Source organism: Balaenoptera borealis (genome assembly GCF_965194805.1).
Source record: "Balaenoptera borealis genome assembly, chromosome: 10".
In the NCBI taxonomy this organism is placed as follows: Eukaryota; Metazoa; Chordata; class Mammalia; order Artiodactyla; family Balaenopteridae; genus Balaenoptera; species Balaenoptera borealis.
In genome coordinates, this window is record NC_138874.1 from 106,721,801 (window position 1) to 106,745,091 (window position 23,291).

General features: G+C 45.0%; 1 pseudogene across 1 annotated transcript; it reads right to left on the reverse strand.

Moving 5' to 3' along the window:
• Positions 1-9,911: 9,911 nt before the first annotated feature.
• Positions 9,912-11,641, reverse strand: LOC309635625 (annotated as a pseudogene). The gene is made up of 2 exons: positions 11,475-11,641; positions 9,912-10,739 (listed from the first exon to the last, which is right to left on the reverse strand). The product of its transcript is annotated as an uncharacterized misc_RNA (transcript).
• Between the last annotated feature and the right edge of the window lie 11,650 nt (positions 11,642-23,291).

Genomic DNA, 23,291 nt, shown 5'->3' on the forward strand with positions numbered 1-23,291 from the left:
CACAATGTCCAGAGAATGGGCTGAATGCACATCCCCCTGGTTCTGGGCAAACGGGAACACAATTACTGAGCATCTAAGAGCCGCATCTCCACCTGCACAGTATTCTCCTTTTACTGAGTGCTCTTATGACTATTGTCTCTCTGGGCCCTACAACAGTCCATGAGAAGGACCAGCCACATATCATAGATGAGGAAATTGAGGCCTTGGATGGGGGGAAAGGGAGGCACTGTTAAATGGTTGGCCTGAGTGCCCCCAGCTAGGGAAGAGCCAAGTAGAAGTCAAAGCCACACCTCCCACCTGTGGCACAGCTGCCCACTCCTCCCTGGGTGTGGAACCAGGAGTGGCCTTGGCCTAGGGCTTTAGTGGGGAGACAAAAGTGTTCCCCCGAGCCTGGCCTTAGCAAGCTCTCAGCCTAAAGGGGCAGGGAATGGCGTCCACAAACTGTGATGCCACAGGACAGCCTGAGCTCAGTGTGGGGACAAAAGAAGAACATGGGGCCATGAGATCTCAGGAAGAAAGGGTGCAGGCAGAGGAGTCACTGAAGATGGACCTGGAAGGATTGATCAAACCCCTGTGTCTTCACCTGTGGCTCGAGGTGCATAGCCAGATCACCGCTTCCCCAACCCGGGGCAGCTTGGTGACATCACGGCCTCTCAGTCCCACCCCAGACCTACTGCATCAGTCTCTCCAAGGAATGGTGGCCCAGGGCTCCCTGTTTTTAGAGCTCAGCAAGCGGTTCAGATGATGACCCGGGTCTGCAAATTATCTCCAGCCAATTTCTGTGGCCCCTCCCAGCCACGCAAATATCTTGAAATACACATGAGGAGTCCGTCAGCAGGTTCTCAGTGGGCAGCTACCTTATGAGACCGGTAATGTTAATACACCCATTTCACAGATTAGGAAACTAGCCCACACTAAGGCCAGCTAGTTCATGGCTCATTTCACTTGGTCTTAATTCCACCCAGAACCCAAGTTGTCTCAAACCTGTGCTTCACATCTGTGCATCTTAAACTAATCCACAGGTGGGCAAACTTTTCCTGCAAAGGGCAAGACAGTACATCTCAGGCTCTGTGGTCCACACAGCCTCTGATGCAGCAGCTTGACCCTGCCACAGCAGCACAAAAGCAGCCTTAGACATTATGTAAATGAGCAAGTGCAGCTGTGTTCTAATAAAACTTTATTGCTAGACAGTGAAATTTGAATTTCATACATTTTTTTAATGACTTTTTTTTTTTTAATTATTTATTTATTTATTTATGGCTGTGTTGGGTCTTCGTTTCTGTGCGAGGGCTTTCTCCAGTTGTGGCAAGTGGGGGCCACTCTTCATTGCGGTGCGCGGGCCTCTCACTATCGCGGCCTCTCTTGTTGCGGAGCACAGGCTCCAGACGCGCAGGCTCAGTAAATTGTGGCTCACGGGGCCCAGTTGCTCCGTGGCATGTGGGATCTTCCCAGACCAGGGCTCGAACCCGTGTGCCCTGCATTAGCAGGCAGATTCTCAACCACTGCGCCACCAGGGAAGCCCCTGAATTTCATACATTTTACATCACAAAATATTTTTCTCCTTTTGATTTTTTTCCAATGATGAAATAAAATTCATATTTTATGGAAAGACAAAAAAACTCATAAAATTTTTCTCTGCCCATTTGGGCCTCCTCCCTGCCCTTTAGCGTATACTGTGCACCTGCATTATCCAGACCTCCTTAGGAGATAACACTCCTTCTTAACCTTGTAAAGGGTCATGATGACCCATAATTCCTTAGAAGATAACCTTCCTTCTTAATCTTGTAAGGGGTCACAATGACCCGCTACTTCTTGTACCTCCGGATCTGGGTTGCGTAAACTGTCAATACGTCATTTGTCTCAAAAATTATATAACTGTGCTTTGACCTCTCCCGGGCAGAGCCGTCCTCAGGGCTTTCTGAGAGGCTGTCTCCCGGGTTATAATCTTCAGGTTGGCTTGAATAAAATTTTCCATTTCTTTCTTAGATTGACTACTGATTAATTTTTTCATTGATACCAACCATTTAAAAATATAAAAACCATTCTTAGCTCACAGGCCATACAAAAACAGGCATCAGGTCAGATTCGGCACTGGCCGTAGTTTTGCCTGCACTAATCCATCCACATATAGGCAAGCAACCCTCCGTAGCAATGAGCTGGGGTATCTGGGCCCTGTGTGCAGTTTTGGTCTCAGACCCATCACTTCACTCCCCCACCCCTTGCCCTGCCCCGTGCTCCTCTTTGCTTGTCCTTGGGCCTGCCCAGCCTGACCTCTTTGATTCCCAGATTTGCACGCACCCCTTGGATCCCCAAGCATAGTCAGTACTAACCACTCTGCCATCTTGCCTTAACAAGTCTAGCCCAGGGCCCCACTGCCCGTTGTGCTTTCCAGAGATCAGACACATTAATTGCCTACCATTTGGAAATTCAAGGTAAGGGCACCTATTTATTTTAAAAGAAAATCATATCCTCCCAGTCAGTTTGCAACCCACAGCCTATGGTGGGGAGGCATACCCAGCCCTGGGTAAGCCTGTTGTCAGAATCAAACAGTGCAGAAGTCACACTGGTTCCATGCTTTTCACAAACAGCCCCTGCAGTTCTAGTGTGACACTGAACTTTTTTTTCAGTGGATTATTTTAGCTACCAGCCAGTTCTGGGATCTCTCTCCCCTGGGGTCAAGTTCAAAGAGAATTCCAATGTGATTAAGTAAACATATGCAAGTAATAGATTTATGTGCTGCTGTGCTATTCTTTGTGATGTTGGCATTGGGGGTAGGGAATTATAACAGCTCCTGCGTGCTCAGCTTATTTGCTAAGAAATTAACTCATCAGTCCCCAATGTGGATGAAAGCACTTCATGGGACATTTGAAATTCAAAGTGAAATGCATTCATGGCTCTATCATTTGAAGAGGACAAGGGGAAGAAAGATGAGGAGGAGGCAATGACTTGAACAAGAAAGGACGGGTGAGGAGTGAGCTGATGAATCTCTGCCGTTTGTGGATGCGTGTGGTTCGTGGAGAGAAGCAGAAGCAAGTCAGGTATTTCCGTCCATCACAACTGAGAAATTCGACTGTAAATGGAACCTGGAGCAGTGAGCTGAAACTGCCCCACGTGGGCAGTTAATGGAAACGTGGAGAGCTTTTCTCTTTTAACAAAGTACTTGAGCTATGATCTCAGCATACCCACTGCGCACGGGGACCACCCAGGCGGCTGGGCTGCCCAGGTAGCTAGAGCCAAAATAAATTCCCTCTCAGCTCGGCCAGCAGATGCTCTGGTCCTGATCTGCCACCAGCAACAAATGATGTTTGGGACCCAAACCCTTCCCCAGCCACCCCTTCTCTACCCCAGGGTACAGAGGCCCTTTAGGAAAACAATCAGTCAACAGATTCATGTCACGGCCCTATCCCTACACATGCCCCCATTTAATCCTCACAGTCACCCTGCGAGGAGGCTTTATCATCACTCCACCTTGCACGTGTGACAATCCCATCTTACAGTGGAGAAAACTGAGGCTCAGGGAGGTTATCGAGGCAGAGCGAGGGCTGGAAATCAAGTCAGCAAACTGAATCCTGAGCTCTTTTCATTATGCCACGGAGACAGGACCCTCAGTATCCTGCAATACACCATGCCTCAGCCCTCACATCAAACCCAAGCAACCTCTCAGCCCGAGACTCACTGAGGATGGGGAAGTGGACCTGGCCTTGAACGGGGAAAAGAAGTGGGAGGGGGCCATATAAAAGCAAGTGGAGACCCACTCTCATCTGAGTGAGAAGAGACTGCATGGCCATGTCTGGGAAACCCGCATGGTGTTCATGAGAGCTTTACTGGCATCAAGGTCAAGCTGCATCTTGAGAGAACCCATTCCATGGGAAAGGGAGCCTAGGGGGAAGCTCTTGGCCCAGTCAACAGATTCGTTGGAGGGGAGACTCTGATTTCGGTGAGGGATTTGTTGTTTGCACTGGTTGGTCCCTCAGCCGGCCCCATGGATCCATGACGGAACTTTACACAGAGCAGAGTTGGTAAGAGAAAGGGAGCTTACTGTGTGCTCATTAAGACTCAGGTTCTGAGGCCAGGCAGACTGAACCTATGCCTGCTGCCCCCTCCTAATACACACATGACCTGTGTAAGTCACTTGACTTCCTTGTGTGTATGTGGGATGAAGAAAATGAGTGATTTTGTGATTTTCTAATTCTATCATTCTTGTATCCTTGGCATGGCAGAAAGGAGACATGTGTAAGATAGAAGAAATCTGGTAAAAATCCTGTAGTTGAATTTGAATAGGAAGTATCAGTAAGTATTCATGATGCATTTTAACTTTAACGAAAGAAAAGAACTAGTTCTGAGATTTATTCACTGAAAAGGCCTAGAAACAATCACCAACCCAAGAGAAATAAGCATCCCTCACACCCAGATAGCACTTTTAAAATACCATTTCCTACTGGAAGGAACCAGGGCTACTTGGAGAAATGATTGGTTCCAGGACTGGCTCAGGAAATATACAAGATGAGACTAAGCCATCAAAGGGTCATGACAAAGGACTCAAGGGCCACTGGCTCAAGTTGCAAAATCTGAGCATCCCTAAGGGTAATAACTGCCGTGGATCGAAACACACCAAATATACTTAAATCTATGAGATCATTAATGGCGCTAAACCTAACTGGTTACCATTAGAGGATGCTAGAGAACCCATTCCTTATTTTGAAAACTGATAAAATTAAAGCAATCAAGCATTTAACCTATCTTTCCAAAAAGGACTGTGCCACTGAGGAAGCAAAGAGTTGGTAGAGGGACATTTCTCATTATAGAAGTAACTGAGCTAATAAATAAAGAACAATGATAGAATTAGAATGTCCCATTTTACAGTCCCTAATAAACTAATGGACCTAAGCATTGCTCCTCAATGGCTGCTAATATCACAGAGAGATAGAGATAGCTACAGAGATAGAGATAGAGATAGAGACAGAGAGAATCAGACGTTAACTGCCTTCTGATAGAAGAACACAGCACCATCTATGAAATAGTAATGACTAAAAAAAAAATGAACTTGAATCTGATCAAGCTTCTGGATTCAACTACCAATTTATAGGAAATACAGCAGACGAGCATGTTAAAGGACACCAAGGGGCCGCAATCAGCAAAACCCAGACTGGGGAAGCCCCACAAACAGCCTGGTTTCTTGTATGATTAAATTGCAAGAAGGAAAAAAACAGATGGAGGGGGAGACTGTAGAAAAAAAGAACGACAAATTTAGAAACAAATGAACCAGTCACGATGTACGAAATTTTGCGGATCCTGATTCAAATAAGCAAACTGTTTAAAAAATTTGACATCTATGAGACAGCTGGAAATTTGAACACTGACTTGGTATTGGATGATATTAAGAAATCATTACAAATTTCTTTTAGGGGTGGTAATTCTATTTGGGTATGTCTTTTTAGAAATAGCCAATGCATCCTTATCTCAGACACATACTGAAATATTTACGTGACTCTGCAGTTGAACTCTGAATAGTGTTGGCTACTGGAAAACCTCAGAGCCTAGGCTTCAGTGGGGGTGATGATGCCAGTTCTGGGGTATCCAAGAGATGGCGCCTGGTGGAAGATGGCCAATGCCTAGCGGAACCTTGGGAAGCCCATGGCGCCACCTGGCGGATGAGAACTTGATCCTGAGCATGCTTAAGTTACCTCATGGGAAACGCTAGAGACGCTGTGCCTACAGCTGGGGTAGAATCAGGTTAGTTGGGATTATTACTTGTAACACGGCTCTTCCATATGCACAGGCTGGCAAGGTCTACAGAAATTCAGGCAGCATATTATTCACAAAAAGGTGACAGTTTCTTGTACAAACCTGGAAGGACTTTTTCTAAATACTCAAATTTCTTGACAGTTTCCCGCAAGAAAAGAGAATCCAATGGCTTCTTCTATTCAAGGTCATTTAAACCCTAGTATATTTGGGTTTAAATACACAGACCCTTCCTTTTCCTTAGAAAATTTTTCTCATATCAGTAGTGCTCAAACTTTGGAAGGCATCGGACTCACTTGTTAAAAATACAGGTTCTGGGTCATCCACCACCCCAGACCTTTATGGGTGGGTCTAGGAGAACCAGGGCCCTTAACAAACTCATAGACCTCCAGGAAAGGCTCAAAAGAAGAAGAAGAAGGAAAAGCAGACCTCCCTCTCCCCTTCCCATTTGTTCAAACTCGGGACATTCAAAGCCCCTGTGCCTCTGTCCTGTAAGGCAGGTGCTCGCTCTGTGTCTCGAAGGTGCTGAAGCCTCAAGAGTGGGCCCAGATTACAGGCCCATGACCAAGGCCAGCTGACGGTCATGACGTTTCCCCGCTGTCCTGACCAGCTGATTACAGAATTTCCAAACTGCCCAGCTGCTCTATCTTCCCGTGGATCCAAGAAGAGGGAGGGACCACCTGGTAGAATGATGACTTGGGGATGGGGATGGTTGACCTCTGAGGATGGAGCAGGCCCCTTCTTTATGCCCCAGACCTTGCGCAGGAAACAGAAGACCTGGCCCCTGCCCCAAAGGGACTCAGAGTCTAATCAGCTTTACTTCACATCCTCTCCTTCATCCACCCTCCCCTCCATCCTCACCTGGCCCTATCCTGGACCAGGGCTTCCCATCTCCCTTGGACCATCCCAATAATCCCTACTCCACCATCACCCCCCTGAAGCCCAGCCCCTGAGATCTTCCAGTGGCCAGCATTATTCAGGGTTCAATTACAGAGTCGTTGTAAATATTTCAATATGGGTCTGAGATAAGGATGCATCTGATGAGGACTCTTATTTGTTTAAAAAAAAATCTATAATGGAATTCTCACTCCTAAATATAATTAACAATGATTGATTCATCTTACTAATCTTCTGAGCCTCTCACCTTTCCTAGCTGTCTTCCTTCTGTCTCACTTTCTTCCTAAAAAGAGGCAGGACCATGCTACAGCCCCTGTTTGAAGTCCTCTTTGGTCTCCTTTTTGCCTCCAGAATAAAGTCTAAACCTCTTGGCCTGACACCAAAGATTCCCGCCACCTGACCCCAGCTCACCTCTTCAGCGTCCTCTCCCGGTCAGCTGTCCACACCTCCTGTGCTCCAGCCACAAGAACTTAAACACCCTTCTCTGCTCACACCCCACACCACCTACCCACGGCACTTTGCTACCGGCAGTCCCTCAGCCGGAAGCATCCTACCCTTCCAAGGCCCCATCACCCTTTACCACATTTTCCCTCGTGCTCTAGTCACAGTGAAGTGCTCTCTCCACCCACAGCAGGTTACTTTGAACTGTACAATGACGTTTATTTCATCCTATCATGAACTCTGCATGTTGTTTCCCTCTTGGTCTAACTCTATCCCTCCCACTAGATGGAATGGCAGATCTCATTCATTCACCTCTGTCTTTTCCACAATGCCTGGTTCAGTGCACGTTACACAGCAGGTGCTATTTAATCCGTGTTTGTTGACTGACAAATAAATTGTCCTCTTGGGTGTTTTTATAAGAGAGCTTGTTCTCTAATAGTTCTTCAGGTGGCACTTGCACACATGCCAGCCATCACGCATGCCAGGAGGGATGATCCTAGCGTTGACATGGAATCCCATGTTGAGGGCATGAAATGCCCATGCCCCAGCAAGGCAGTACTTTCTTGATATGGGGATAGTTTTAACTTCAGCATCCGTTGATGGGAGACAATTGTTGTAGCCCACAGGAATCTTGCAGGCAGTGCCCAGCCAAAACAAGTTCTCCCTACTGAAATCGGAAAGGCTGAGAATCCCCTTCTGTGGCCCCGGGGGACAGCCACTGTCAAAGGAACTGCACCAGCTGCAGACCCAGCCTGGAGTGGGTTTATGCACCAGCCAAGAGGAAGTGACACCAGCACAGCAGAAGTAAAACCCCCATGCTCATTCAGTCGGTTGGGGGCCAGACTCCGAAGCACCACACCCAATAGGGCTAGGAGATCTCTGCCCTGAATATACCCACCCTGAACCATGGAGGCTGACGGGGCCAGCCTGCCCCACGTCACACAGCTGCAGCGCGCAGCTAGGAAAGCGACCTGACCCCCTGCACTTCCTGGATTCACATCTTCCACTAATCACGGTGCAACTCCAGGTGTGGCTGACCCCATTCATTCCCCACCCCCTCCAACCAGAAGCATTTCACAGCATTCTCTCAAAAAAATCCAACTCTACAATTCTTAGTGAGATGTAGATTTTACTAACACTTTGGTGGGAAGACAAGGAAGACATTTTATACATCACAAGGTGAAGCTCCATAAAAACCACCTTTAAAGATTCTCTCTTCTCTGCATATGTCCCCCCCAAGCTTATCTCCTTTTGTCACTTCCCAAATTCTTCTATTGTCCTCAGCCCTGGCCTGAAACCCTACTGAGCAAAAAAGGCATTAAGCATCTCTTGTAACTGACGCTTGTCCCTTGGTGGGGATGAGAATCCTCGCCCTCCATCCAGACACAGCTTCTCCGCTGCTGATCAGATTGTTCTCCATAAGTCCCTTCTCCCTCCCCGCAAAACAGTTTCCTTTGTGGAGGAGAGATTATGCTATTGAGAAATTAAGTTAGTCTTCACAGTGGCGCAACAATAGTAAGTTGAGTTTTTTCCATCCATCAGGCACTGTGTAAGGAAGACACTGACATGCGTGACTTCATGTAATGCCCCCAACAACCTTGAGAGGTAGGTACCCCCACTGTTAAGGTGAGAAAATTTAGTCCCAGAGAGATTTAGCAATGAGCCCAAGGTCAAACAGCTAGTAAATTAATGAAAGACAAGTCAAATTTTTTTAATGAGCAAAGATTCGAATAGACATTTCTCCGAAGAAGGTATCAAGTGGCCAATAAGTACATGAAAAGATACTCAAATCATTAGCCACTGGGGAAATGCAAATCAAAACCACAGTGAAATACCACTTCACACCCACAGGACGGCTATACTCAGAAAGACAGATAATAAGTGTTGGCGAGGATATGGAAAAGTTGGAGCTCTCGTACGCTGTTGGTGGGAATGTAAAATGGTGCAGACACTTTGGCAAACAGTCTGGCAGTTCCTCAGAAAGATAAATATAGGGAATTCCCTGGTGGTCCAGTGGTTAGGAAGTGGTGTGGCAAAAAAAAAAAAAAAAAAAAGATAAATATAGAAGTGTCAGGGCTTCCCTGGTGGTGCAGTGGTTGAGAATCTGCCTGCCAATGCAGGGTACATGGGTTCGAGCCCTGGTCTGGGAAGATCCCACATGCTGCGGAGCAACTGGGCCCGTGAGCCACAACTACTGAGCCTGCGCATCTGGAGCCTGTGCTCCGCAACGAGAGAGGCCACGACAGTGAGAGGCCCGTGCACCGCGATGAAGAGTGGCCCCCACTCGCCGCAACTAGAGAAAGCCCTCGCACAGAAACGAAGACCCAACACAGCCAAAAAATAATAAATAAAATAAATAAAAATATTTTTTAAAAAACGCTAATTATATTTATAAAAAAAAAAGGGAAAAGAAGTGTCATATAACTCAGCAATTCCACTCCTAGATATCTACACAAGAGAAATGAAAATATGTGTTCACCTAAAAACTGTACACAAATATTCATAGCAGCATTATTCATAATAGCCAAAAAGTAGAAACAACACATATGTCCATCAGCTGATGAATGGAAAAATAAAATATGGTATATTCGTAAATTAAATATTATTCAGGCATAGTACTGATTCGTGCTACACAATATACATGAACCTTGAAATTATTATGCTAAGTAAAAGAAGACAAACACAAAAAGCTACATATTGTATGACTCCATTTATATGAAATGTCCAGAAAAGGCAAATCCATAGGGATAGAAAGTAGATCAGTGGCTGCCTGGGGCTGGGGGGAGGGGAAACGGGAAGGGACTGCTTTGAGTACAGAATTTTTTTAAAAAAATTTTTTGTCAGCACTGCACGGCATGTGGGATCTTAGTTCCTCGAACCCGCGCCCCCTGCAGTGGAAGTACAGAATCCTTTTTTTTTTTTTTGATATTTATTATGTTTATTCATAATTTGATTATGCTCAGTGGGCAGCACATCTCCAGGAACCTCCCGGAGCCGGGGGATCTGAGCTACGGTCACAGACCACGCAGGAGGCTTCACTAGGGTTGGGAGGCTGAGGGCTTTCCCGGGGCCCATGTGCTGATAGGGAAGGAGGAGAGGGTGCAAGCATCTCCATTTCTTACGTCAGGACTTTCTCCTTTCTACACTTCCTCCATGCCCTGTTAGTCATCCTCATCCTCATCCTCTGGAACAAAGATATCATGCTCCTCAAGTAGAGCAGCAAAGTTCTTGCTAATGAGCGTCCCGACAGAGGGAAAGGGGATCACGATGGAGAACACACGGAGAAGGGAGAAGGACATTTCACCGGTTTGGGCAAAATGGTGCCGCTGAGAGTAGCGATGACTGACCTCATGGTACCAGACTCTGAACTCAGCCGCCCCATCCGTCGTCCGTCGGAGACCTCACCACCTTTCCTCAGGCTCAGCCGGCCCCGGAAAGCCCCAGATCTGACGGGTGCCAACGCCAGCCAGCGAGCCCCCCCCCCCCCCACGCCATCTCCCAGCTCCGTCCCTCGTCCGGGCAGCTGGAAGCCCGGAACCTTAACCACTGGACCGCCGGGGAAATCCCTGAGTGCAGAGAGCGATGAAAATGTTCTGGAATTAGACAGTGGTGATGGTCGCCAAACCTTGTTAATAGAATGAAAACCACTGAATTGTGCACTTTAAAACGGTGAATACTATGGTATGTGAATTACACCTCAAAAACAGACCAACAAAACAGCTGATAAAAAGCCAGCCAAGAGGGCTTCCCTGGTGGCGCAGTGGTTGAGAATCTGCCTGCTAATGCAGGGGACACGGGTTCGAGCCCTGGTCTGGGAAGATCCCACATGCCACGGAGCAACTGGGCCCGTGAGCCACAACTACTGAGCCTGCGCGTCTGGAGCCTGTGCTCCGCAACAAGAGAGGCCGCGATAGTGAGAGGCCCGCGCACCGCGATGAAGAGGGGCCCCCGCTTGCCGCAACTAGAGAAAGCCCTCGCACAGAAACGAAGACCCAACACAACCAAAAATAAAATAAATTAATTAAAAAAAAAAAAAAAAGCCAGCCAAGAGTCTAACCCAAGCCATCAGCCTCTTGGTCCTGCTCTGACACCCCTTAAAATGCCCATCGCAGCCTCACACCACCAGGGTCCCTCATGAGGAGAATCTCACACCCACATCTTCTGCTGAGGGGCAGCTGGCATTTTTTTACCGTGTGACTCTGGGGACAAGGCCCCACCCTTACAGCTAGCTGGATGGGGGCGTGGCCTGGAACACCCCCAGCCTGGCCAGAAACCTGTGACTTCACTCCACACGACAGCCCAGGTCAGTCAGATCTCCCTCTCCCTCTCCCTCTCCCTCTGGAGTCTGGAACCGGAGAACGAGGGACTGAAGAGGTAAGCTGTGAGGGACGGACAGAGGGGACGTGGGGGAGACCTTGCACTCAGAGCAGCCCTGGGAGACGGTGAGCAGGTGGAAGGCGGAGGAAGCAGCAAGGGTGGAACAGCCAGGGAGGGCAGTCAGAGGAGGGCAGAACGAGGCTGTCTTCTTCCTTCCCAAGGCTCTGTGGGCTCCTTGAGCCATACTCGAATTCCTGCTCTGATTCCGAGTCCCTGGGGTGTCTTTACAGTAGCCACCTGTTCAAGGGAGGTCTGTTCTTTGCCCTGAAAAGAGCCTGATGACACCCAGCAGGCATTTGTTGACCCAGGTTGGATAGACCAGCTCCCCCAGATTCATGGCCTTAGGGACGGGTTCTTTCGTTTACAAAGAAAACAGCAGATCTCAATGGTCTGTTCTGGAGCCCAGCCGAGACAGCATCGGGCCATCTGCCTGAGATTCCATATGTAGGACTCCAGGACCCATCTTAGATACTGGCCTCAGAAGCCCTTGCACCTGCCCGGCAACGAGAAGATAATACACAAGGCGTAGGTTTCCACAGTGCGGACCAGTGACCATCTTGGTATCATTCTTTACTTTCCTTTGTCTTCTGACTTATTTGCTATGATTTAGCTTCTCCAATCCCCTCAAGTTAACCCAATTTTTTACAGACCAACAATTGGTGTGGAATAATAAAGATAGTCAAACTAAATATCTTATCTGGAGTGACCTTGAACTTATCAGTATTCTTCAAAGTAAGGAGAAGACATTTCACATCTCACTTTTAATGAGGAAAAAAAAAACTGTTGCTGGAAATATTTACCTTTCATCTACTGCGCTGAGAGATGGGGGAGATTTGTCGGCTTTGATCTCCACTTGTTTAATTACCGGGAAACGAAGTGCGCGTGAGCCAGCAGGATCATGAAGTCTCACTCTTGCTGCAGAAGGTGGCAGCTGGGGACCCAGCAGCCTGGCATTTTATTTTCCCAGATCAAAGCTGAACCAGCACCAGGATGGAAGAAGTATCCCGATGAGATGCGCCTGAAGAAGAAGCAGGTGGCAGAGACCTGACCAAAGGGGTCACTGGACCAGCATCTCCCATGGGGTCTCCCCTTCTCGCCTCCCACCCTAAGAGAAGGGCACGGTGTAGTCCAGGGCCCTGTCTGGCCTGCCTGAGCCAAGTGTCTGCCCACACACCACATGCCAGGCCCCAACTTGAGGCAAGCCCAGCACACCTGTGCACCCACGGCCTTAGTTCTGACCACTTTCAACACACTACCAGCACCTGACTCCACCTGTGCTGGACCTCCCAGCTACAGCCTCAGGTTGGTCCTCTTCTGAGCCTCACCTGCACAGCTCAGGTGAGTGAACACCATCCCAAGGAAAAGACCAGGGGACCGAAAACAAGACAAAAGCTGGCCTTCTCCGTGGACTGCCCATGACATGCAAGCTGCAATTTGGCCTCTGGGCATGCAGGGGCTGATGGGTAACCACGGGATGAAGGTGGGTAACATCTGGGGGGGGCACTGTCTGTTGTGATGCATAGCATCCCACCGTCCTTAGCACAGAAGTAACTCCACGATGCTCATCTCTAAAATGAGGGTGTTGGGCTTCCCTGGTGGCGCAGTGGTTGAGAGTCTGCCTGCCGGTGCAGGGGACACGGGTTCGAGCCCTGGTCTGGGAGGATCCCACATGCCGCGGAGCAACTAGGCCCGTGAGCCACAGCTGCTGAGCCTGCGCGTCTGGAGCCTGTGCTCCGCAACGGGAGAGGCCGCGATGGTGAGAGGCCCGTGCACCGCGATGAAGAGTGGCCCCCGCTTGCCACAACTGGAGAAAGCCCTCGCACAGAAATGAAGACCCAACACAGCCAAAAATAAATAAATAAAATAAAATTAAAAAAAAATAAAAATAAAAAAAATAAATAAATAAAATGAGGGTGTTAAATTAGACATTCTTGAAGAGCCTTCCCTCTTTAACATCATCTATCTTTATGATTCTATTTATTGAGCCTCTTCTGTAACCAGAACTGTGCTAGCTCCTCCAGAAGTCACATGGGTTGATCATGGTAGTGGTGGTGGTGATGGTAGCTGCTCACATTTACTGAGTCCTCATAATGTGCCAGGTACACCAGGGGCTGTACAAAGATTAACTCATTTAATCTTCAGAAATCCCTATGAGGTCAATACCATTATGTATTATCCCATTTGACAGATGAGGAAACTGAGGCCAGAAAGGTTCACACAGCTGTGAAGTGACAGAGCATGCTGTCAAGATATTATACTTCCCTTACATTCCAAACAAGGAGACAAGACAAATCCACATGAAACAACATAAGAGAAAATATGATGTAGGATTAAATTGTGCAGAACAAATGTTAAGCCCTAAAGCAGGAATCAGAAAACTATGGCACATGGAGCAAACGGTCCACTGCCTGTTTTTGTAAATAAAGTTTTACTGAAACACAGACACACCCATTTGGTGCATACTGTCTATGGTGGCTTTCATGCTGCATTGGCAGAGCCAAGTAGTTGAAACAGAGATCATGTGGCCTAAGATAGTCACTGTCTGACCCTTGAAAGTTTGCCAACCCCCTCTCTTATGGTGACCAACTGGCTGGGTTTGCCCAGCACTGAGGGAGTTCCTGAGATGCAGGACTTTACGTTTTTAAAACCAGTAAAATCTTGGGCAGACTGGAACAAGTTGGTCACCCTACCTGCTCTACAACAGCTCAGAGGAAGGCAACATCCCTGGGAGTTGCAGAGTTGAGAGAGGTGAGCCTTGAAAAATGTGCAGGATTTGGATATGTGGTGGGTGGGACATGGGTAGGATAGAGGGAGGAAGAACATTTGAGATAGGAGAGGGCAGCAGGAGCCTGGAAAAAAGTCAGCATGAGATGCTCATGGGACAGTGAGGAGAGAGATGGGTCTCCCTGAGCAGAGAATGCCCGTCAGGAAGCAGAAGTTGGGCCCATTAACTGAAGACTCCACAAAGGGTGGCTCATCATCATTGGTGGCAGTGTAAACAGGTCCCATCAGCTGGACAGTGCGTAAGTATGCGTCAAAATGTTAAACGTGCATGTGCTTTGACTGCCAATGGGGGAGACACCAAATCAACACCCCACCCTCTGTCCAAGCCTTCTGAAACGTGACTTTGTGGTTCTTCCCATCTTTACCTCTTAAGGCTGCATTCAGCCACATGACTTGCTTTGGCCAATGCGATGTTAGTGGACTGGTCTCAAGCCGACACTTAAAAAAGCCCTGACTTGTTTCTGCTTTCCCTCTTCTTCTGCCTTTGCCCTGAGAACATGTCTGGGCCACGGGGCAAAGCTGAGCCACCTGAACTGTCCCAGCCAAGACCAGCTGAGGCCACCCAACCTGCAGCTGACCACAGACATGCGAGTGAGCCCAGCGAAGCCCAGAACAGCCCAGTCAAGCGCCACCTAAATTGCCAACCCCCAGACTCAAGAGCAAAATAAATGCTTATTGTTTTAAGCTACTAAGTTTGAGGTCGTTCAATGCACAGCATTATTATGCAACTAGATAACTGACCCTGCCTAATCCTTTTTTTAGGAACTTATCCTAAGGAGGTAATCCAATAAAGATGCAAAGATGTGTGAATAAGGATGTCCCTTACAGTGTTATTTACGATAGTTAAAAAACAGAAAACTTCTTTTGGAAAGATCTAAGTGCTCAGTAATGGTGGATTGGTTTTCAAAAATTAAATCCATACAATGGAATATCATTAGCCATTAGAAAAGGTAATATATATCAATATTTATTGACATGGAAAGATGTCTACTTCATGTTAAATGAAAAAGTAGATGGAAAAACAGGTTTTAGTTTAACCAAGATGGCGGAGTAGAAGGACGTGCTCTCACTCCCTCTTGCGAGAGCACCAGAATCACAACTGGCTGGTGGACAATCATTGACAGGAAGACCCTGGACTTCACCAAGGAGGATACCCCACGTCCAAGGACAGAGGAGAAGCCACAGTGAGACGGTAGGAGGGGCGCAATCAGAGTAAAATCTAATCCCATAACTGCTGGGTGGGTGACTCACAGACTGGCGAACACTTATACCACAGAAGTCCACCCACTGGAGTGAAGGTTCTGAGCCCCACGTCAGGCTTCCCAACCTGGGTGTCCGGTAACGGGAGGAGGAATTCCTAGAGAATCAGACTTTGAAGCCTAGTGGGAATTGATTGCAGGACTTCGACAGGACTGGGGGAAACAGAGACCCCACTCTTGGAGGGCACACACAAAGTAGTGTGCGCATCGGGACCCAGGGGAAGGAGCAGTGACCCTGGGGGAGACTGAACCAGACCTACCTGCTGGTGTTGGGGAGTCTCCTGCAGAGGCGGGGGGTGGCTCTGTTTCACTGTGGGGACAAGGACTCTGGCAGCGGAGGTTCTGGGAAGTGCTCCCTAGCGTGAGCACTCCCAGAGTCTGTCATTAGCCCCACCAAAGAGCACGGGTAGGCTCCAGTGTTGGGTTGCCTCAGGCGAAACAACCCACAGAGAGGGAACCCAGCCCCACCCATCAACAGTCAAGTGGATTAAAGTTTTACGGAGCTCTGACCGCCACAGCAACAGTCAGCTCTACCCACCACCAGAGCCTCCCATCAAGCCTCTTAGATAGCCTCAACCACCAGAGGGCAGACAGCAGAAGCAAGAAAAACTACAATCCTGCAGCCTGTGGACCAAAAACCACAGATACAGAAAGATAGAGAAGATGAAAAGGCAGAGGGCTATGTACCAGATGAAGGAACAAGATAAAACCCCAGAAAAACAACTAAATGAAGTGGAGGTAGGCAACCTTCCAGAAAAAGAATTCAGAATAATGATAGTGAAGATGATCCAGGACCTCGGAATAAGAATGGAGGCAAAGATTGAGAAGATGCAAGAAATGATTAACAAAGACCTAGAAGAATTAAAGAACAAACAAACAGAGATGACCAATACAATAACTGAAAACTACACTAGAAGGAATCAATAGCAGAATAACTGAGGCAGAAGAACGGATAAGTGACCTGGAAGACAGAATGGTGGAATTCACTGCTGCGGAACAGACTAAAGAAAAAAGAATGAAAAGAAATGAAGACAGCCTAAGAGACCTCTGGGACAACATTAAACGCAACAACATTCGCATTATAGGGGTCCCAGAAGGTGAAGAGAGAGAGAAAGGACCCGAGAAAATATTTGAAGAGATTATAGTAGAAAACTTCCCTAACATGGGACAGGAAATAGCCACCCAAGCCCAGGAAGCGCAGAGAGTCCCATACAGGATAAACCCAAGGAGAAACACGCCGAGACACATAGTAATCAAAGTGGCAAAAATTAAAGACAAAGAAAAATTATTGAAAGCAACAAGGGAAAAACGACAAATGACATACAAGGGAACTCCCATAAGGTTAACAGCTGATTTCTCAGCAGAAACTCTGCAAGCCAGAAGGGAGTGGCATGATATACTTAAAGTGATGAAAGGGAAGAACCTACAACCAAGATTACTCTACCCGGCAAGGATCTCATTTAGATTTGATGGAGAAATCAAAAGCTTTACAGACAAGCAAAAGCTAAGAGAATTCAGCACCACCAAACCAGCTCTACAACAAATGCTAAAGAAACTTCTCTAAGTGGGAAACACAGGAGAAGAAAAGGACCTACAAAAACAAACCCAAAACAATTAAGAAAATGGTCATAGGAACATACATATCGATAATTACCTTAAACGTGAATGGATTAAATGCCCCAACCAAAAGACATAGACTGGCTGAATGGATACAAAAACAAGACCCATATATATGCTGTCTACAAGAGACCCACTTTAGACCTAGGGACACATACAGACTGAAAGTGAGGGGATGGAAAAAGATATTCCATGCAAATGGAAATCAAAAGAAAGCTGGAGTAGCTATACCCATATCAGATAAAATAGACTTTAAAATAAAGAATGTTACAAGAGACAAGGAAGGACACTACATAATGATCAAGGGATCAATCCAAGAAGAAGATATAACAATTATAAATATATATGCACCCAACATAGGAGCACCTCAATACATAAGGCAACTGCTAACAGCTATAAAAGAGGGAATTGACAGTAACACAATCATAGTGGGGGACTTTAACACCTCACTTACACCAATGGACAGATCATCCAAAATGAAAATAAATAGGGAAACAGAAGCTTTAAATGACACAATAGACCAGATAGATTTAATTGATATATATAGGACATTCCATCCAAAAACAGCAGATTACACATTCTTCTCAAGTGCGCACGGAACATTCTCCAGGATAGATCACATCTTGGATCACAAATCAAACCTCAGTAAATTTAAGAAAATTGAAATCATATCAAGCATCTTTTCTGACCACAACGCTATGAGATTAGAAATGAATTACAGGGGAAAAAACGTAAAAAAGACAAACACATGGAGGCTAAACAATACGTTACTAAATAACCAAGAGATCACTGAAGAAATCAAAGAGGAAATTAAAAAATACCTAGAGACAAATGACAATGAAAACACGACGACCCAAAACCTATGGGATGCAGCAAAAGCAGTTCTAAGAGGGAAGTTTATAGCTATACAAGCCTACCTCAAGAAACAAGAAAAATCTCAAGTAAACAATCTAACCTTACACCTAAAGGAACTAGAGAAAGAAGAACAAATAAAACCCAAAGTTAGCAGAAGGAAAGAAATCATAAAGATCAGAGCAGAAATAAATGAAATAGAAACAAAGAAAACAATAGCAAAGATCAATAAAACTAAGAGCTGGTTCTTTGAGAAGATAAACAAAATTGATAAGCCATTAGCCAGACTCATCAAGAAAAAGAGGGAGAGGACTCAAATCAATAAAATCAGAAATGAAAAAGGAGAAGTTACAACAGACACCACAGAAATACAAAGCATCCTAAGAGACTACTACAAGCAACTTTATGCCAATAAAATGGACAACCTGGAAGAAATGGACAAATTTTTAGAAAGGTATAACCTTCCAAGACTGAACCAGGAAGAAACAGAAAATATGAACAGACCAATCACAAGTAATGAAATTGAAACTGTGATCAAAAATCTTCCAACAAACAGAAGTCCAGGACCAGATGGCTTCACAGGTGAATTCTATCAAACATTTAGAGAAGAGCTAACACCTATCCTTCTCAAACTCTTCCAAAAAATTGCAGAGGAAGGAACACTCCCAAACTCATTCTATGAGGCCACCATCACCCTGATACCAAAACCAGACACAGACACTACAAAAAAAGAAAATTACAGACCAATATCACTGATGAATATAGATGCAAAAATCCTCAACAAAATACTAGCAAACAGAATCCAACAACACATTAAAAGGATCATACACCACGATCAAGTGGGATTTATCCCAGGGATGCAAGGATTCTTCAATATACGCAAATCAATCAATGTGATACACCATATTAACAAATTGAAGAATAAAAACCATATGATCATCTTAATAGATGCAGAAAAAGCTTTTGACAAAATTCAACACCCATTTATGATAAAAACTCTCCAGAAAGTGGGCGTAGAGGGAACCTACCTCAACATAATAAAGGCCATATATGACAAACCCACAGCAAACATCATTCTCAATGGTGAAAAACTGAAAGCATTTCCTCTAAGATCAGGAACAAGACAAGGATGTCCACTCTCACCACTATTATTCAACATAGTTCTGGAAGTCCTAGCCACGGCAATCAGAGAAGAAAAAGAAATAAAAGGAATACAAATTGGAAAAGAAGAAGTAAAACTGTCACTGTTTGCGGATGACATGATACTATACATAGAGAATCCTAAAACTGCCACCAGAAAACTGCTAGAGCTAATTAATGAATATGGTAAAGTTGCAGGATACAAAATTAATGCACAGAAATCTCTTGCATTCCTATACACTATTGATGAAAAATCTGAAAGAGAAATTAAGGAATCACTCCCATTTACCATTGCAACAAAAAGAATAAAATACCTAGGAATAAACCTACCTAGGGAGACAAAAGACCTGTATGCAGAAAACTATAAGACACTGATGAAAGAAATTAAAGATGATACCAACAGATGGAGAGATATACCATGTTCTTGGATTGGAAGAATCAACATTGTGAAAATGAGTATACTACCCAAAGCAATCTACAGATTCAATGCAATCCCTATCAAATTACCAATGGCATTTTTTACGGAGCTAGAACAAATCATCTTAAAATTTGTATGGAGACACAAAAGACCCCGAATAGTCAAAGCAGTCTTGAGGCAAAAAAATGGAGCTGGAGGAATCAGACTCCCTGACTTCAGACTATACTACAAAGCTACAGTAATCAAGACAAGATGGTACTGGCACAAAAACAGAAACATAGATCAATGGAACAAGATAGAAAGCCCAGAGATTAACCCATGCACCTATGGTCAACTAATCTATGACAAAGGAGGCAAAGATATACAATGGAGAAAAGACAGTCTCTTCAATAAGTGGTGCTGGGAAAACTGGACAGCTACATGGAAAAGAATGAAATTAGAATACTCCCTAACACCATACACAAAAATAAACTCAAAATGGATTAGAGACCTAAATATAAGACTGGACACTATAAAACTCTTAGAGGAAAACATAGGAAGAACACTCTTTGACATAAATCACAGCAAGATCTTTTTTGATCCACCTCCTAGAGTAATGGAAATAAAAACAAAAATAAACAAATGGGACCTAATGAAACTTCAAAGCTTTTGCACAGCAAAGGAAACCATAAACAAGACGAAAAGACAACCCTCAGAATGGGAGAAAATATTTGCAAACCATACAGACATACAGACGGCCACGAAGCACATGAAAAGATGCTCAACATCACTAATTATTAGAGAAATGCAAATCAAAGCTACAATGAGGTATCACCTCACTCCTGTTAGAATGGGCATCATCAGAAAATCTACAAACAACAAATGCTGGAGAGGGTGTGGAGAAAAGGGAACCCTCTTGCACTGTTGGTGCGAATGTAAATTGATACAGCCACTATGGAGAACAATATGGAGGTTCCTTAAAAAACTAAAAATAGAATTACCATATGACCCAGCAATCCCACTACTGGGCATTTACCCAGAGAAAACCGTAATTCAAAAAGACACATGCACCCGAATGTTCATTGCAGCACTATTTACAATAGCCAGGTCATGGAAGCAACCTAAATGCCCATCAACAGACGAATGGATAAAGAAGTTGTGGTACATATATACAATGGAATATTACTCAGCCATAAAAAGGAACGAAATTGAGTCATTTGTTGAGAAGTGGATGGATCTAGAGACTGTCATACAGAGTGAAGTAAGTCAGAAAGAGAAAAACAAATATCGTATATTAATGCATGTATGTGGAACCTAGAAAAATGGTACTGATGAGCCAGTTTGCAGGGCAGAAGTTGAGACACAGATGTAGAGAATGGACATATGGACACCAAAGGGGGAAAACTGCGGTGGGGTGGGGATGGTGGTGTGCTGAATTGGGCGATTGGGATTGACATGTATACAGTGATGTGTATAAAATTGATGCCTAATAAGAACCTGCAGTATAAACAAACAAACAAACAAACAAAAAAAAACAGGTTTTAAGGTAGGATCTATTGTTTTTGTTGAATATGAGAGAGAGAGAGGGAGGGAGGGATGGAGGGAGAGATACATGCATCAAAATATTAACAGTGATTATCTTGAAGTAGTTGGATATTTTTACTTCTTTATCCTATTCTGTATTGTATGAATTTGTAAAATGATAATGTATTATCCTTACAGACAGAAAAGAAAATGTCACCAAGAGAACCTTTCTCTCTCTATATATAAAAACATGGCTTTCAAGTCCGTAGTAAACCTCTGCCCTCTCCACCAACTCCACTTACTACTGACTCTGGAATGAAATCTGACTGACCTTGAAGTTGCCCTTCTTGCTGACCCAGGAGACTAGAACCCACATTGGGAGATTGAGGGGGGAGCACCAAGCCCCAATGAGGCCTTCTGTGGAGATGCCGAGGAAAAACTTCCCAACCATCTGCAAAGAAATTACCCATGAAACCAACTCCAACCATGCTTTTAAAAACTCCTTGCATCCAAGTCATAATATTTTTGGAGTGAGATCTACTTTACAGTATTTTATTAACTGCAGTGTTGCTACTAGAAGTCCTTTGTAGCTGGTCTCAGGGGCCTTCCTGGGACGTTGCACTTAATGAGGTTTATAATTCAATATAACTACATCTGCATCTTTAATTATTCCTAACATTTAATCTTCGTTGCTCCACTTGAATTGGAAGAGCTAAAATTAGGTCTGCTGTAGTTTAATCTGATAATAAACATCCATGACATTTAGAGCAAAAATGTACTCATTTCATTAGAGTGGTCGACACATTTACCATTTGCCTGAACTGAACAAATACTCTCAACAGTCCTTCCAACTGTAACAGAGAGCATTGTTTTAAACTATCCCCTGTAGACTCCTGGAACTCTAGAGCTGACAAGGACCTTGGAGGTTAAGTAGTCTAACAGCACTATTTTTCAATGGAGGGCACTGAGGCCCAGAGAGCCTAAGTCATTTGTCCAATGTCACACAGCAAGTAAGCAGATAGAGGATATTGCAGGAAATAAGACCAAGGATTCTTGAATCAGTGCCCAGTGGTCTGTTTGTCATTCCTCTATTGCCCCCCTGGCATATTTGGCTAAAGTAGGACATAATTTTTTGTTGACATCCCTCTGAGCAACCACCACCTCCCTTTTTTCATGGAATCCAGACAAAATGTCGTTCAAGTACCTATATTGAGCATCATGCCCCAATCCCAAATTCAAAGCAGTAACAAATGAAATATAAAAAGAGAAAATTAAAAAGACACACCCTCATTAAAAACAAAATAAATATCTCCAAGGACCAAAACTCAAGAAAATAAAACATTAAATGAACTGAAGGTTAGAGCTATTTGGCTGCAGGTCTAGAAGGAGGCAGAGGTGGTTAGGAGTTTAGTTCCACTGAAAACCAAAAATGCCCCATTTAAGACCAAGGATGAGACTCAGGCTCTTAGATTTAAGCTGGGACAGAGGCTAATAAAATAGGGAATGAAACAGTTAGACAATCTCAATTTGGCAAGCATCATACTAATAATTAATAATAATAATTCAGGCAAGAGTCATTAGCGGATGCTAAAACTTATGGATAAAAATTTGAGGATAAACAAAATATTTACATAGTCTCAAAGACTTCCCCACAAAATGCTAATTGCTTACAAAGGGGAAAATATTAACTATGAAAGTGGAGAAGTCTCGCGGACACCACCCGGACCAAGTGATCAAAGTTCACATCAGCAGCAGTGGCACAAAGAAGGACACGGCGTCACTTTTTTGGACTCTTTTCACTTCTCCAGTCTTCGTATTTTGCCCTTAACTCATTCTCATCTGTAAACCCCTCTGCTCTGCTTCTGCACTATCTTGAACCATCATCTCTTAGTAGGCAGGGATTGGTCTGCTTAATTTATCTGGAAGGAGCTGGTCAAGAGACAGATGTTCCTGATTCCCCACATGTGCACCTTAAAAGGACTTTTACACCCAATACCCCATTGACCCTCATGGTCTGAAAATTAAGTAAAACATATATTTCTCCCATTAAAAAAAAAATGTGAAAAACAGGCTCAGAGAGGTTAAGCCACTTGCCCAAAGTCACACAGCTAGCAGGTGGTTGAGCCCATGTCTCCTGGCTCCAGTGATAAGATGCTACAGTCGACGTGGTGGTTGACTCCCAGATATCCATCCCCCTCCCCCACTGTGTGGCCACAGTTCAGTTTCAGGGACTGACCCTGCCTCCAGGTGGGCCCCATTTA